Source organism: Miscanthus floridulus, chromosome 10, assembly GCF_019320115.1.
Source record: "Miscanthus floridulus cultivar M001 chromosome 10, ASM1932011v1, whole genome shotgun sequence".
Classification (NCBI taxonomy): domain Eukaryota; kingdom Viridiplantae; phylum Streptophyta; class Magnoliopsida; order Poales; family Poaceae; genus Miscanthus; species Miscanthus floridulus.
This window is the reverse complement of record NC_089589.1, coordinates 115,321,307-115,333,234: the sequence shown is the minus strand read 5'-3', so window position 1 is coordinate 115,333,234 and position 11,928 is coordinate 115,321,307. Positions and strand designations below refer to the sequence as shown.

The 11,928-nt window shown below is 45.0% G+C and overlaps 1 pseudogene; it reads left to right on the top strand.

The window, feature by feature from the left end:
• Positions 1-9,838: 9,838 nt before the first annotated feature.
• Positions 9,839-10,546, top strand: LOC136485692 (zein-alpha B49-like; annotated as a pseudogene).
• The last annotated feature ends 1,382 nt before the right edge of the window (positions 10,547-11,928 follow it).

Below are 11,928 nucleotides of genomic sequence, written 5' to 3'. Positions count from 1 at the left end.
CCCATCCATGCCTCATACGGGAGGTGCACAATCAAATGCTGCATCGGCAAGAAGAAGCCAGGTGGAAAGATCTTCTCCAACTTACAGAGCAACATGAGTGCCGCTTTTTCCAAGTCATCAATGACGGTCCGAGAGAGCTCCTTGGCACAAAGCTAGCGGAATAAGTAGCTCAACTCTACCAGCACTTGCCAGACATGCCCCAGGACATAGCCTCGAACCATCGCCGGAAGAAGCTGCTCAATCCATATGTGGTAGTCATGACTCTTCATCCCGTTGACTCGTAGAGTGCCTAAGTTCACTCCCCTCTTTAGATTCGCTGCATACACATCAGGGAACATTAGTGTTTGGATCCATTCAAGTCCTTCCCTCCTTTGGTCCTTTTTCAAGACAAAATCGGCCTTAGGCCTTCTCCAGGTCTTGCCACGACTAGGAGGCTGCATCTCTTGATTTGGTCTATCGCACAACGTTGCTAGGTCCACTCTAGCCTTAGGGTTGTCCTTAGACTTTTCAGTGTCCATGAGTGTTGCCCAAAGTGCCTCGGCAACATTCTTTTTAGTGTGCATTACATCAATGTTATGTGGCAGAAGAAGGTCATCGAAATATGGGAGCCTCGTCATGCTCGAGATATGAGTCCACATATGTTGCTCACCATATCCCACAAAAACCACCTTCTTCATTGGGCATGAGAGCATCTATCTGAGCATGAACCTCGGCATCAGTCATCATCTACGGTGCAGGGTTTGTCACTTTGACACCTTTCGTAAAGTTCTTGATGTCTTGTCTGAATGGATGGTCAAGAGGTAGGAATTGATGATGTCTGTCGAACGATGAATACTTGCCACCCTTCTGCAACCAAATGAACCTCACACCTTCCTTGCATATTGGGCATGGGAACTTCCTGTGAACACACCAGGCGTAGAATATCCCATACGCTAGGAAGTCATGCAGGGATTAGTGGTACCAAACGTGCATTTTGAAGGTTGTCTTTGTAGCTCGATCGTATGTCCATACCCCTTCATCCCAAGCACGGACCAATTCATCAAACACAGGCTCCATGAACACACCCATATTACTCCATGGGTGTCCAGGAATTATCAATGACAAGAATACGTTATGTCGTTGAAAGGAGACACCGAGGGGGAGATTAAGGGGGATAACGAAGACGGGCCAACATGTGTATGGGGCAGCCATCATTCCATAAGGATTGAACCCATCTGTTGCCAACGTGACACGTACATTACGAGCCTCATCTGCTTTGTCACGATATTTGTCATTAAAGCGGATCCAAGCTTCACCATCGGATGGATGTACCATCTTGTCAGGATTGTACCATTTGCCATTTTTGTGCCATGTCATCTGTTTCGCGGATTCCTCGGTCGTGTATAGCCATTGGATCCTCGGTAGGAACGAAAGGTACTGTAGGATTTTCACGGGGATCGTAAGTTGCCTCTTCTGGCCATCATCAGAGTCTACCTCTAGGTACCTAGAGGATTTACGCTTTGGACAGAACTTTGCATGCTCGTGTTCTTTCCTAAATAGGACGCACCCCTTCGGACAAGCTTGTATCTGCTCATACGGCATCTTAAGTGCACGAAGGAGTTTCTATGACTCGTACATGCTCTTTGGCAGAATGTGGCCCTCCGGAAGCAGGGTGCCAATCACGGCCAACATCTTATCGAAGCCTTCTCGACTCAAGTTTAACTCGGACTTGAACCCCATTAAGCGTCCAATGGCATCTAGTTGAGACACCGTTGACCGATCGTGAAGGGGTTTCTATGCCGAGCCCATCATATCATAGAACGCCTGTGCGGCTGCCTCCATCTCCTCCTTCTCACATCCCTCATCAAACTGTCCTTGGTGAAAGTCATCTAACATGTCTGCTACCCCAGCATCAGCATCAAAAGCCTCCACCCGTGGTCTCACCACCTCCTCTCTCATACAATGGGCTTCACCATGGTGGACCCATCGGGTGTAGTCCGGTGTAAATCCATTCTTCACAAGATGTTTACCCATTTCCACCTTGTTTACCCTTCTCCTATTTCCACATTTGCTGCTGGGACACAAAACTAGGCAATGTCCTTTAGCAGCCTTGGCAAATGCACTATTCAAGAAAGCATTGGTCTTGTTCATCCATTCATTGGTGTAATCACTCTGACTTCTCTGGCCCGTGTACATCCACTGATGGTCATCCATCCGCTAACATATATATCACTGAGCAAAGTAACCATCAATTATGTCTACATGGTGTTCCTGCTATCTAATAGGTGAGGATAGGTCCTAATCCGACCCGCGGATGCGTAGATGAGGTTAGTCTCCATGCTCTACTCCTATCCGAGACAGAATTTCGGCAGCACCTCCCCGCTATTCTCCAGATACACGTCCTGCCAAAGAAGAGTGCGTATCCGGAGAACAACAGGGAGGTGATGCCGAAACTCTATCTCGGATAGGAACAGACCATGAAAACTAACCCATCTACGCATTCACGGGCTGTCCAAAAATTGTGGACAATCCAAAACAGATACGGTCATAGATATGCAAAGATCTTCATACCTCCAACCGTATCTCTTTCGAACGGGAGACGCCTAACTGGGTTACGCGATCTACGACCATGATACGGAAAGAGGGGTTATACCTAGGGTGGCGGTGGAGTCAGGCTAGCAGGGCCATGGCGGGTCGGTGCAGTGGTGAGGCGATGCAGTGCAGGCAGACCCACAGCGGTGAGGAAGATGATCGGGGTCACTGAGATTCTCCGGCTCGGCTATGACGGCTCTTCTCTGCAAAAAAAAGAACAAAATACTATCTCAGTTCAAAATTTCGGCAGAACCTCCCCTGCACGGTGAGGTATCCAAAATCTGCAAAAAACATACGGCACGATGGCCGACAACCACATATACATATGCATTCAATTCAACATATCATTGCCAAGTCACATTCATCCACCACCACCGCCGCCGCCGCCGCCACTCTACTCTTCTACTACTACAACCACCACCACCGCCACTCTACTCTTCTACTACTACAACCACCACCACCGCCACTCTACTCTTCTACTACTACAACCACAACCACCACCACCACCACCTATTACTACTACTACCACCACAACCACCTACTGTACTACTACTACCACCACCTACTACTACTCTACCGAACTCTACTTCTACTAAAACATACTACCACTGCTACTCTACTACTCACCTATGGTGTCGGGGGCTGGGAGGGCGTCGGGGCATCGAGGTCGACCGAGGCATGCGGGGGATGAGGAGAGGATGGCCGCGGTGGTCGGGGCCGCGCTGAGGACGGCCGGTGTCGCGCCGAGAGGGCCAGGGCGGTGCTGCCATGGGCCAGAGCGTGGGCCGCAGGGTTGGAGCGGTGGGCGTGGGGCAGCGGGCACCGATGGGCCGCGGTGTCTGGGGTGGCCGGCGTAGTCGCGCCAGTGTGGGCGGGCCAGCGGGAGAAGGCGGTGGGGGCACGCCGGCGGGGGTGTGCCGCCGTGAGCGGGCGGCGGAGTGGCGGGGGCGCGTCGGCGGGGTGGGGCGGACGGGGCGGGCGAAGGCGGTGGGGGCACGCCGACAGGGGCGTGCCGCCGTGCGCGGGCGGGGCGTGCGCGTGGCGGGGCGGGACGGCGCGGGGCACATGTGGAGATGTCCTGGTTTGTAAGCATCGTACGTGATAACATGCACCAAACCTTCTCAAATTTTTATCACATCCTCCACATATGATATCATGACATCTCAACAAGTTTCATGATTTTCGTTCTTCGTTTGCATTTTATAGAATTAAAAAACAATTCGTCCGCAAGTTTATGGTCATGTTTCGCGAACAAGATGTTCGAAATTTTGGGTCCGTTCCTGGATACGGCCTCACACTACACTGAATACCATGAATGTCATTTTTTGAATCATTAAATTCCATTATTCGATACACGTGCAGTTCAAATTTGCATTTTCCGAAAAAATCAATTAATTGAAATAAATTAAAATAAATATAACAAAAAGGCATAAAAATGTACCAAATTTTAACATGGAGTCTCATGTACTGTAGGAGGACTCGAGAAAAATTTTGGAATTCAAAAGTGGGAAAAAATAGTTTGTCGTTATTCTTTGCCGAGTGTCAGGGTCTGGCACTCAGCAAAGAAGTGGTTTGCCGAGTGCCTACCCACTGGCACTCGGCAAACCTAGACGGCAGGCGGCGGCCGTTACCTGACGCCGCTTTTTGCCGAGCGTCAGGGTTTGCCGAGTGCCTGACACTCGGCAAAAAGGGCCTTTGCCGAGTGTCTGGCTTTGCCGAGTGCCTGACACTCGGCAAAGCCTTCTTTGCCGAGTGTATATCGTTGCCGAGTGCGCACTCGGCAAAATAGCTCTTTGCCGAGTGCCCGACTTTTAGCCCTCGGCAAAGAAAGTTACACTTGGCAAAGGATCTGTTTCTCGTAGTGAACCATGATGAGTATGATGCTACAACAAAGTCCGTTGATAAAGGCTTTGTGTAATGTCCTGAAAAATTTTTAAAACAAAATTAATAAGTTGACCGAACGGACTAATGAGACGAGCAAATTTTGACTATTTGAACCTGGAGTCATATGGGCGATCGGACACCGTGGTTGTGCAGATCTCGTCGAAACGAATTCATTTGAGTACTAACATGTTTCGTTTGGAGGTTGGATGAATTTAGGAGGAACCATTAAATTTAGACCATTGGATCTGATTTAGGGTTTGGTTTCCTGACCGGTTAATAGGAAAAGGCCCCATTATGCCACCGGCTCTTCCTGACGCTGCTTTGTTCATAGCCGCATTCTCCTGTTCGCGCCGCCGCCTCTCGCCTGAGCTCTTCCTTTGTTCGGACAGCTCCTGTCCCTCTGTCTCGTTCAAGCTGCCAACGTTTGAGGAGGTCCCCTTGTCATGTCGTCTTCCCTCGCTGGAATTAAGGTTTCTGTTGTGGCAGCTGTCTTAAGAAGGACGTAGAGGCAGCAGTTACGTACGTGTACAAGTCAATTTGTAACTGGTAGATCAATTTGGAGTACGCTCTAATTAGGCAGATTGAATCGGCGAATTTCTGGGAATAATCTGTAAATTATCTCAACAGGTGAGTTAAACAAAAGTCACAGCTCTCATTTTTATCTTCCCAACGGTGCTGATTTCATTCAAATCCGATAAGTTATGCCCAAAATAGTGCTTCTTTCTAGCTAGACATATTCTCTGTGCATAAATCTTTTATCTATTTTAGAGGTATTTAGAGTCAGAATTGGTGCTGGATTTCTAAACCAAATTATAGGAAATTTTCTGTAGATATCCGAGATGTATTTATTTGCTGCATTTGGATAATAGAATTGAGAGTTATGGTCTAAACAGCAAGGAACTCAAATTTTACTGTATCTTCTAAAAATATGAGAATTGACATATTAGGGTTCGACTGAGAGGTTTAATTGAGCTTTTTATAAAATAGCTTCGTGATCGATGTGGATTAGTTCCTATGGTAGTTTGCTCCTCGGGTTTGGGAAGCGCCGTTGCCGAGGGTGGCACGCATGCCGGATTCTCGCCAAACTTAAGGCAAGTGCGTGACGAACCTATGTATGGGCTTATGCCTCTTGTTTGAGTTTTCAATTGATTCAATTGTTTCGTGTGCTATATGATTCAAGTTCCAAGTGTTCTTTTAAATTCAATTCCTGTTTCGGTGGATCCGGATGTGCAATTTGGTTTTTATATTTAAGTTCAAGTTTCATGATTTCTTTTACATTCAATTCTAGTGCTGGTTTATCCGGAGGTGCAATTTGGTTCTTGTGTTCAGGTTCCTGTGAGTAAGTGCTGGCCCCACTTGCTTGGCGTTACCGGTAAATGCTAAGGATTCAAGTTCGTCCGTTTCAGATGGAAACTACTATTTCGAGGATTCAAGTGTTGTCTGTTTCAGATGGAAACTACTGTTCATGGATGTTATGATTTTTCATTCACGGACAACGTTGACTTTCTTCTTTCGGTTCTAATTGTACTTGCCGAGTGTTTTTACTCACCCTTGTGTTTATTTGGTTTTTAGGTACCAAATGACAGCATCATGCACCTTCATGATACAAGCACCTAGTTTACATATGCTTTGCTTAACTAGAGGTTACTTAATGGTTGGTTTGGATGAGACCATGTTTGCTATTGGGATGGAACCTTTGATACTATTGTTGGTGATTATATCGCCTTTGTAATGTGATTTACGTGTTTTTTATGACCAGAATACTTGGGAAACTCTGCCAAAATTTTAAATGATTTGCAGACATAATAAAATTTAGATGTTGTTTGGTAGCCTCCGGTGGTGTTCCTATCCGGGGCGTTACACTTTGATTCACATGAGCAAGTCATAACTTCACATACTCATCATGTTTATAAAGTGGAACAAATATGATGTGCCTAAGGCTTTGTCATGTGTAAAGATGAAGTTGTCACGTATGTCATTCCTCATGTATCTAGAGAACTCCTATAGAAAAGGACACTTTTTTATAGTACGTAGTGGACACTATCTTGCCAACACATACCATATAATCCAACAAAACTTATAACTAAGCGTCGAAGTTGACTAGGTGCCATGTCATCTCTAGCTCATCCGTTTTTTGGCGAAATCCGAGATCTGAACAGATATACATGAGCTCTCACTTGTATAAATAGGACCCAAATCAATAGCTAATCCACCAACCATATCATTGATAGCAATAAAAAACTTGCCAAGTGAAACACACTACCAACATCTTAGCAACAATGGCTGCCAAGATATTTGCCCTCCTTGCACTCCTTGCACTTTCGGTCAGCACTACAACTGCGTTCATCATTCCACAGTCCTCACCAGTTACTGCTGTGGGCTATGAACACCCAGTTCTGCGGGCATATAGGCTACAACAGGTGCTCGCGGCGAGCATCTTACAACAACCAATTGCCCAATTGATACAACAATCCTCGGCTCACCTACTAGTACAGACCATGAACTTGACAAGGCCAAGGGCATTAAATCAACTGGACCCTATCAGTAACAATTTTGAAGTACATAACAACAAAGTATGAAACTCGTCGCCAAAAAAAATTATGATGAACGTGAAGTTTAATTACCCACGAATATGTTAGAGCAAATTTTAAAGAGGGACACCAAACTTGCGTCAAATTGGCTGCTCAAAACGGTAGCTCACTTTTCTGCTAGGTAGCATTACCAAAGATGGGATCTTTGTTGATGGGCACCGCACCGACTATAATATGATTTAGAGTGCGGCTATCAAAACCCAAAAGTAACGTCCCCGGATTGAAGTACTAAACGTCCACCGCTACTGTTCTGTAGGGAGAGAACCCACCTGGCACCTAGCCTAGTCCAATGGATTGTAGTTTGCATCTACGTGTAGAATGTGAAAAAGTTCATGTTCTAAAATCTTAAAACTAAACAAATCCAGAAGTTTATTACTGACACGACGGTTTACTAGGGGTAGCTCATAACACTAGAACCAATGTAACCTTAACTCACATGTTATATAAAACTAGAACAGATATATTATCATATCTATTTGAGCACCCATAAAGCAAATTATTATAGAATCATGAAATACATTCCTTTGTAAATGAACAAGGAATAGTAAATGAAGCCATGAAGATTTTGTTGGTCTCGCTCTGATTATGTGTCAACAGAAGTTATTATTTTTAAATGTTTTTAGCCATATTGGATTTCCTTAGCCTAAAATTAATGTCCACTCCTAGAGATTAAGGTTATTATCCGAATGTTCCCGATATTCTTTTGGACAAGGTTCAGGTCGTGTGTAAGGAAATCTGAAATATCTTTGATTTGAATCCACGAAATTAATATATGTCTACCTATGTGCTCACTATTCTAGTGAAAATGAATATGATGGAGCGTGTTGTCATGGAACTTCAAGCCTGGATGTTGTAGTTTTTCGCCTAAAAAATCAACGCAAGCCCCATCTTAGTCTTCTTTATCTTGAGTTTTTGCAGCACAGCTGAGCAAGGTTTATGTTAATGATCATGTTTTTTTCTTGAATGGATCTATGCCTTTGAGCCCAAACGACTTTTGTTTCGAACAGCTAGGAGGTTGGCCATGATCCTCTTCATCTGTATATTGAAGGGCAGATTCATATCATAGATGGTGGAAGGAACAAAAGTGGCATCAAACTTATCATTCTCCTTACTATATGGAAATAATTTAAGCATGAGTTTAGTGAAAATTAGATGTACTTCTATTTGAATCAAGAGGTAGAGTTCAACATATAGCCCCTCCGCTCCAGTTTATTACTTGCTCTAGCTTTTCCCTAAGGTAATCTTACCTAACTTTGACATATTTCTTAGAAAAATTACCAAAAATCTTGAACATCAAGTTTGTTTCATTGAATTCTTCATTGCGTATGCCTTGATAGTGCATTTTTGTTGTCAAAATTTATTTAAAACTTTTTCAAAGTTAGACAAGCTTGCCTTTACACAAAATAATGTGAATTGTAATCTAGAACAAAGGGAGTGTGTGGCAGTGGCCAAGATGGTAATAAGCATGCCAATTTTTTATATTCTACTAGATATATGCCCGTGCATTGCATGGAGGCCATGAATTTTTGCCTACACAGCTATTAAATATTATTATTAGGAACCCTAAATTATTTCTAAATCTGAGGCTTTTTTCACTTCTCTAATTAATCCTTATCCCCAACACATGAATCCTCTATAAGACGTTAGACAACAGCATCGCCAGGCAGAGTAGTGGTCGTAGCATATAGACACACTGCAAAATCATAGTGCACGCAAAAAATATTCTCTAATTATAATTCCCTGGGAAACCAAGCGTGCTTGTTTAGCTGACATATTCATCTTCATGCATGTATAACTTTGTTCTAAAATCAACTTTTGGTAATGAAAGAGCTGAGCAGAGCACGGCACCACTGGGCTGGTCTTCACCGCTGCGCGCACGCGTGTGTGAATGTGGTCTGTAAGGACATGCGCAATGCGCCTGGCCGGACTCTCGACGTCTTGGTCGCAGGAGCTCCCATCGGAATGGCACCCTGCTGGAGGTCACCAGAGCTACCAGTGGCATGTCACCTGGCGGCAGTGCAAAGGATGGCCCGTCTCGACCGGCGTTCGGCGCGGTGCTTGTGGCCCTGTTCAGCGCTGCTGCGAGCGACACCATGAGCCTCGCCAAGCACAACAAACCGCCCATAGCCACTGCTGTAGGAAATGGAGTCATGTAGGAACGGAGAGAAGAGTCGAGCGGGGCGAGTATTTGCGCTGATGATACACCTAGGTATCTTTTAGGTGTAGAGATGCATGTGCATGCATTTCAGACATACGGGGACTTCAATTAGCCACGATCTGCAGCATTTGTTCACTCGCTGCTTGATAACTTCTCACATAACTATTGTGTATATTTCAACCATGAGTACAATGCTACAACAAATTCCGTTGATAAAGGCTTTGAGTCACATGAGCAAGTCATAACTTCACATACTCATCATGTCTATAAAGTGGAACAAATATGATGTGGCTAAGGCTTTGTCATGTGTAAAGATGAAGTTATCACGTATGTCATTCCTCATGTATCTAGAGAACTCCTATAGAAAAAACACTTTTTTATAGCACGTAGTGGACACTATCTTGCCAACACATACCATATAATCCAACAAAACTGATAACTAAGCGTCGAAGTTGACTAGGTGCTATGTCATCTCTAGCTCATCCGTTTTTGGCGAAATCCGAGATTTGAACAGATATACATGAGCTCTCACTTGTATAAATAGGCCCCAAATCAATAGCTAATCCACCACCCATATCATTGATAGCAATAAAAAACTTGCAATGTGAAACGCACTAGCACCATCTTAGAAACAATGGCTGCCAAGATATTTGCCCTCCTTGCACTCCTTGCTCTTTCGGTCAGCGCTACAACTGCGTTCATCATTCCACAGTGCTCACCAGTTACTGCTGTGGGCTATGAACACCCAGTTCTGCGGGCCTATAGGCTACAATAGGTGCTCGTGGCGAGCATCTTACAACAACCAATTGCCCAATTGCAACAGCAATCCTTGGCTCACCTACTAGTACAGACAATCGTAGCGCAACTGCAACAGCAGCAGTTCCTGCCAGCGCTTAGTCAACTAGCTGTGGCAAACCCTGCCGCCTACTTGCAGCTGCAACAGCTGCTTCCTACAAACTCACTGGCTGTGGCGAATGCCATTGAATACCTGCAACAACAACAATTACAACAGTTCCTGCCAGCGCTCAGGCAACTTGCCGTGGCGAACCCTGCCGTCTACTTGCAACAGCAACAGCTGCTTCCGTTCAACCAACTAGCTGTGTCGAACCCCGCTGCATACCTACAACAGCAGCAGCCGTTTCTGAATACCCAGTCGGCTGTTGCAACCGCCGCTGCCTACCACCAGCAACAACAGCAGCTCCCAGTTAACCCATTGGCACTGGCTAACCCGTTGGCTGCCGCCTTCCTGCAGCACCAACAATTGCTGCCATTCAACCAGATGTCTTTTATTAACCCTGCCTTGTCGTGGCAGCAACGCAACGTTGGAGGTGCCATCTTCTAGAATACAAATGAGTTGTACTTGATAACAATGTTCTTGTGTCGGCGTGTGCAACTTCCCAGAAATAATCAATACATTGATTGACATTTATCCGAGTCTATTCCATAATTTTTTTCTCTGTATAATCAATTGAAAAATATCAAATCATAACTACAGCCACGTGCTTGATTAATACGTAGAGAATACCACATTACATCATCAATATCAAGATGTGCCAGCCTGACCTCCTGAATGTTCTCATTTGGCTGTGTGCTTGGGTGTTTGTGAAATAGATGCGACTATACGTGCGTGTAGTTGAGTACTTGCATCTATGGTATGTTGTTTTAATAAAGTCATGGGCACATATGCTTTGACCATTGTCTTTCAAGTCTGGTGCACGTATACAAAGGAAAACATAATAGAAGTTCATGAGTAAACGTATATGTGCATGAAAAGTTGGTATGCAAACACTACTACAGGAATCAATTTGCGCAGCGTGGCCAAAATGGGCTCTGTGGCTGGCACCTCTTTTGCCCACCATGGTTAACCGGTGGCCGGCCAGCGAGGCCAGCCACCGAGGCCACCGAGCCACCTTACTTGCCCGCCGTAGGAAATCATTATTTACCGCGGCGGACGGTATGAATCGCCCGCCGCGGTTAATACGATTTACCATGGCAGGCTCTTTAAACTGCCCGCCGTAGTAAAAGAGTTGATTTACTGAGGCGGGCGCTTTATCTTGCCCGCTGCGGTAAAGCCTGTACAAATACATAGCACCACCCCTTCATCTTCTCCATGGGTCTTCCTCTCTCAAACTCATGGGGGGAGGCTTTGCCCTAAAATTTGAGGAAACTTTTGATTTGAGTTGAAGGGCTTGGATTTGAGGGAGGAGGACATCATAAGAGGTTCATAAAGGCTCTCCTTCTCTCCTTCCATCCTCTCTCTCTATTTCCATCACCTAGAGTTCTCTCTAGATCTAGATCAAGATCTAGATCAATTTTAATGGAAAAAATGATGTCATGTATTTCTTTAACTTTAGATTCATCATAGATGCTTGCTTCATCTTTCACATCGTCATTTCCTCTCTTTTTATGATTTTGGACGTAAAAATCATCAATTCTCCTAATTCTTCTTTATTTAATGTTGATTGTGACGGATAATGTTCGCAGGTATGATGGATAGGTCAGAATGGATGTACCGGATCGATAGAGTGAATGATCCGCGGTACCTCTTTGAATTAAGGAAGTTTATTGCTGCTGGTACAGCTCACCGTGAGAGACTAAAGCGGATGACAACCATATGTCCATGTTCTCGTTGCAAGAACCTGAAAGCCCACTGAGACAGCGAGGTGCAAACTCATTTGATCATGTATGGTTTCGTCGAGGGCTACACAGTCTGGACATTTCACG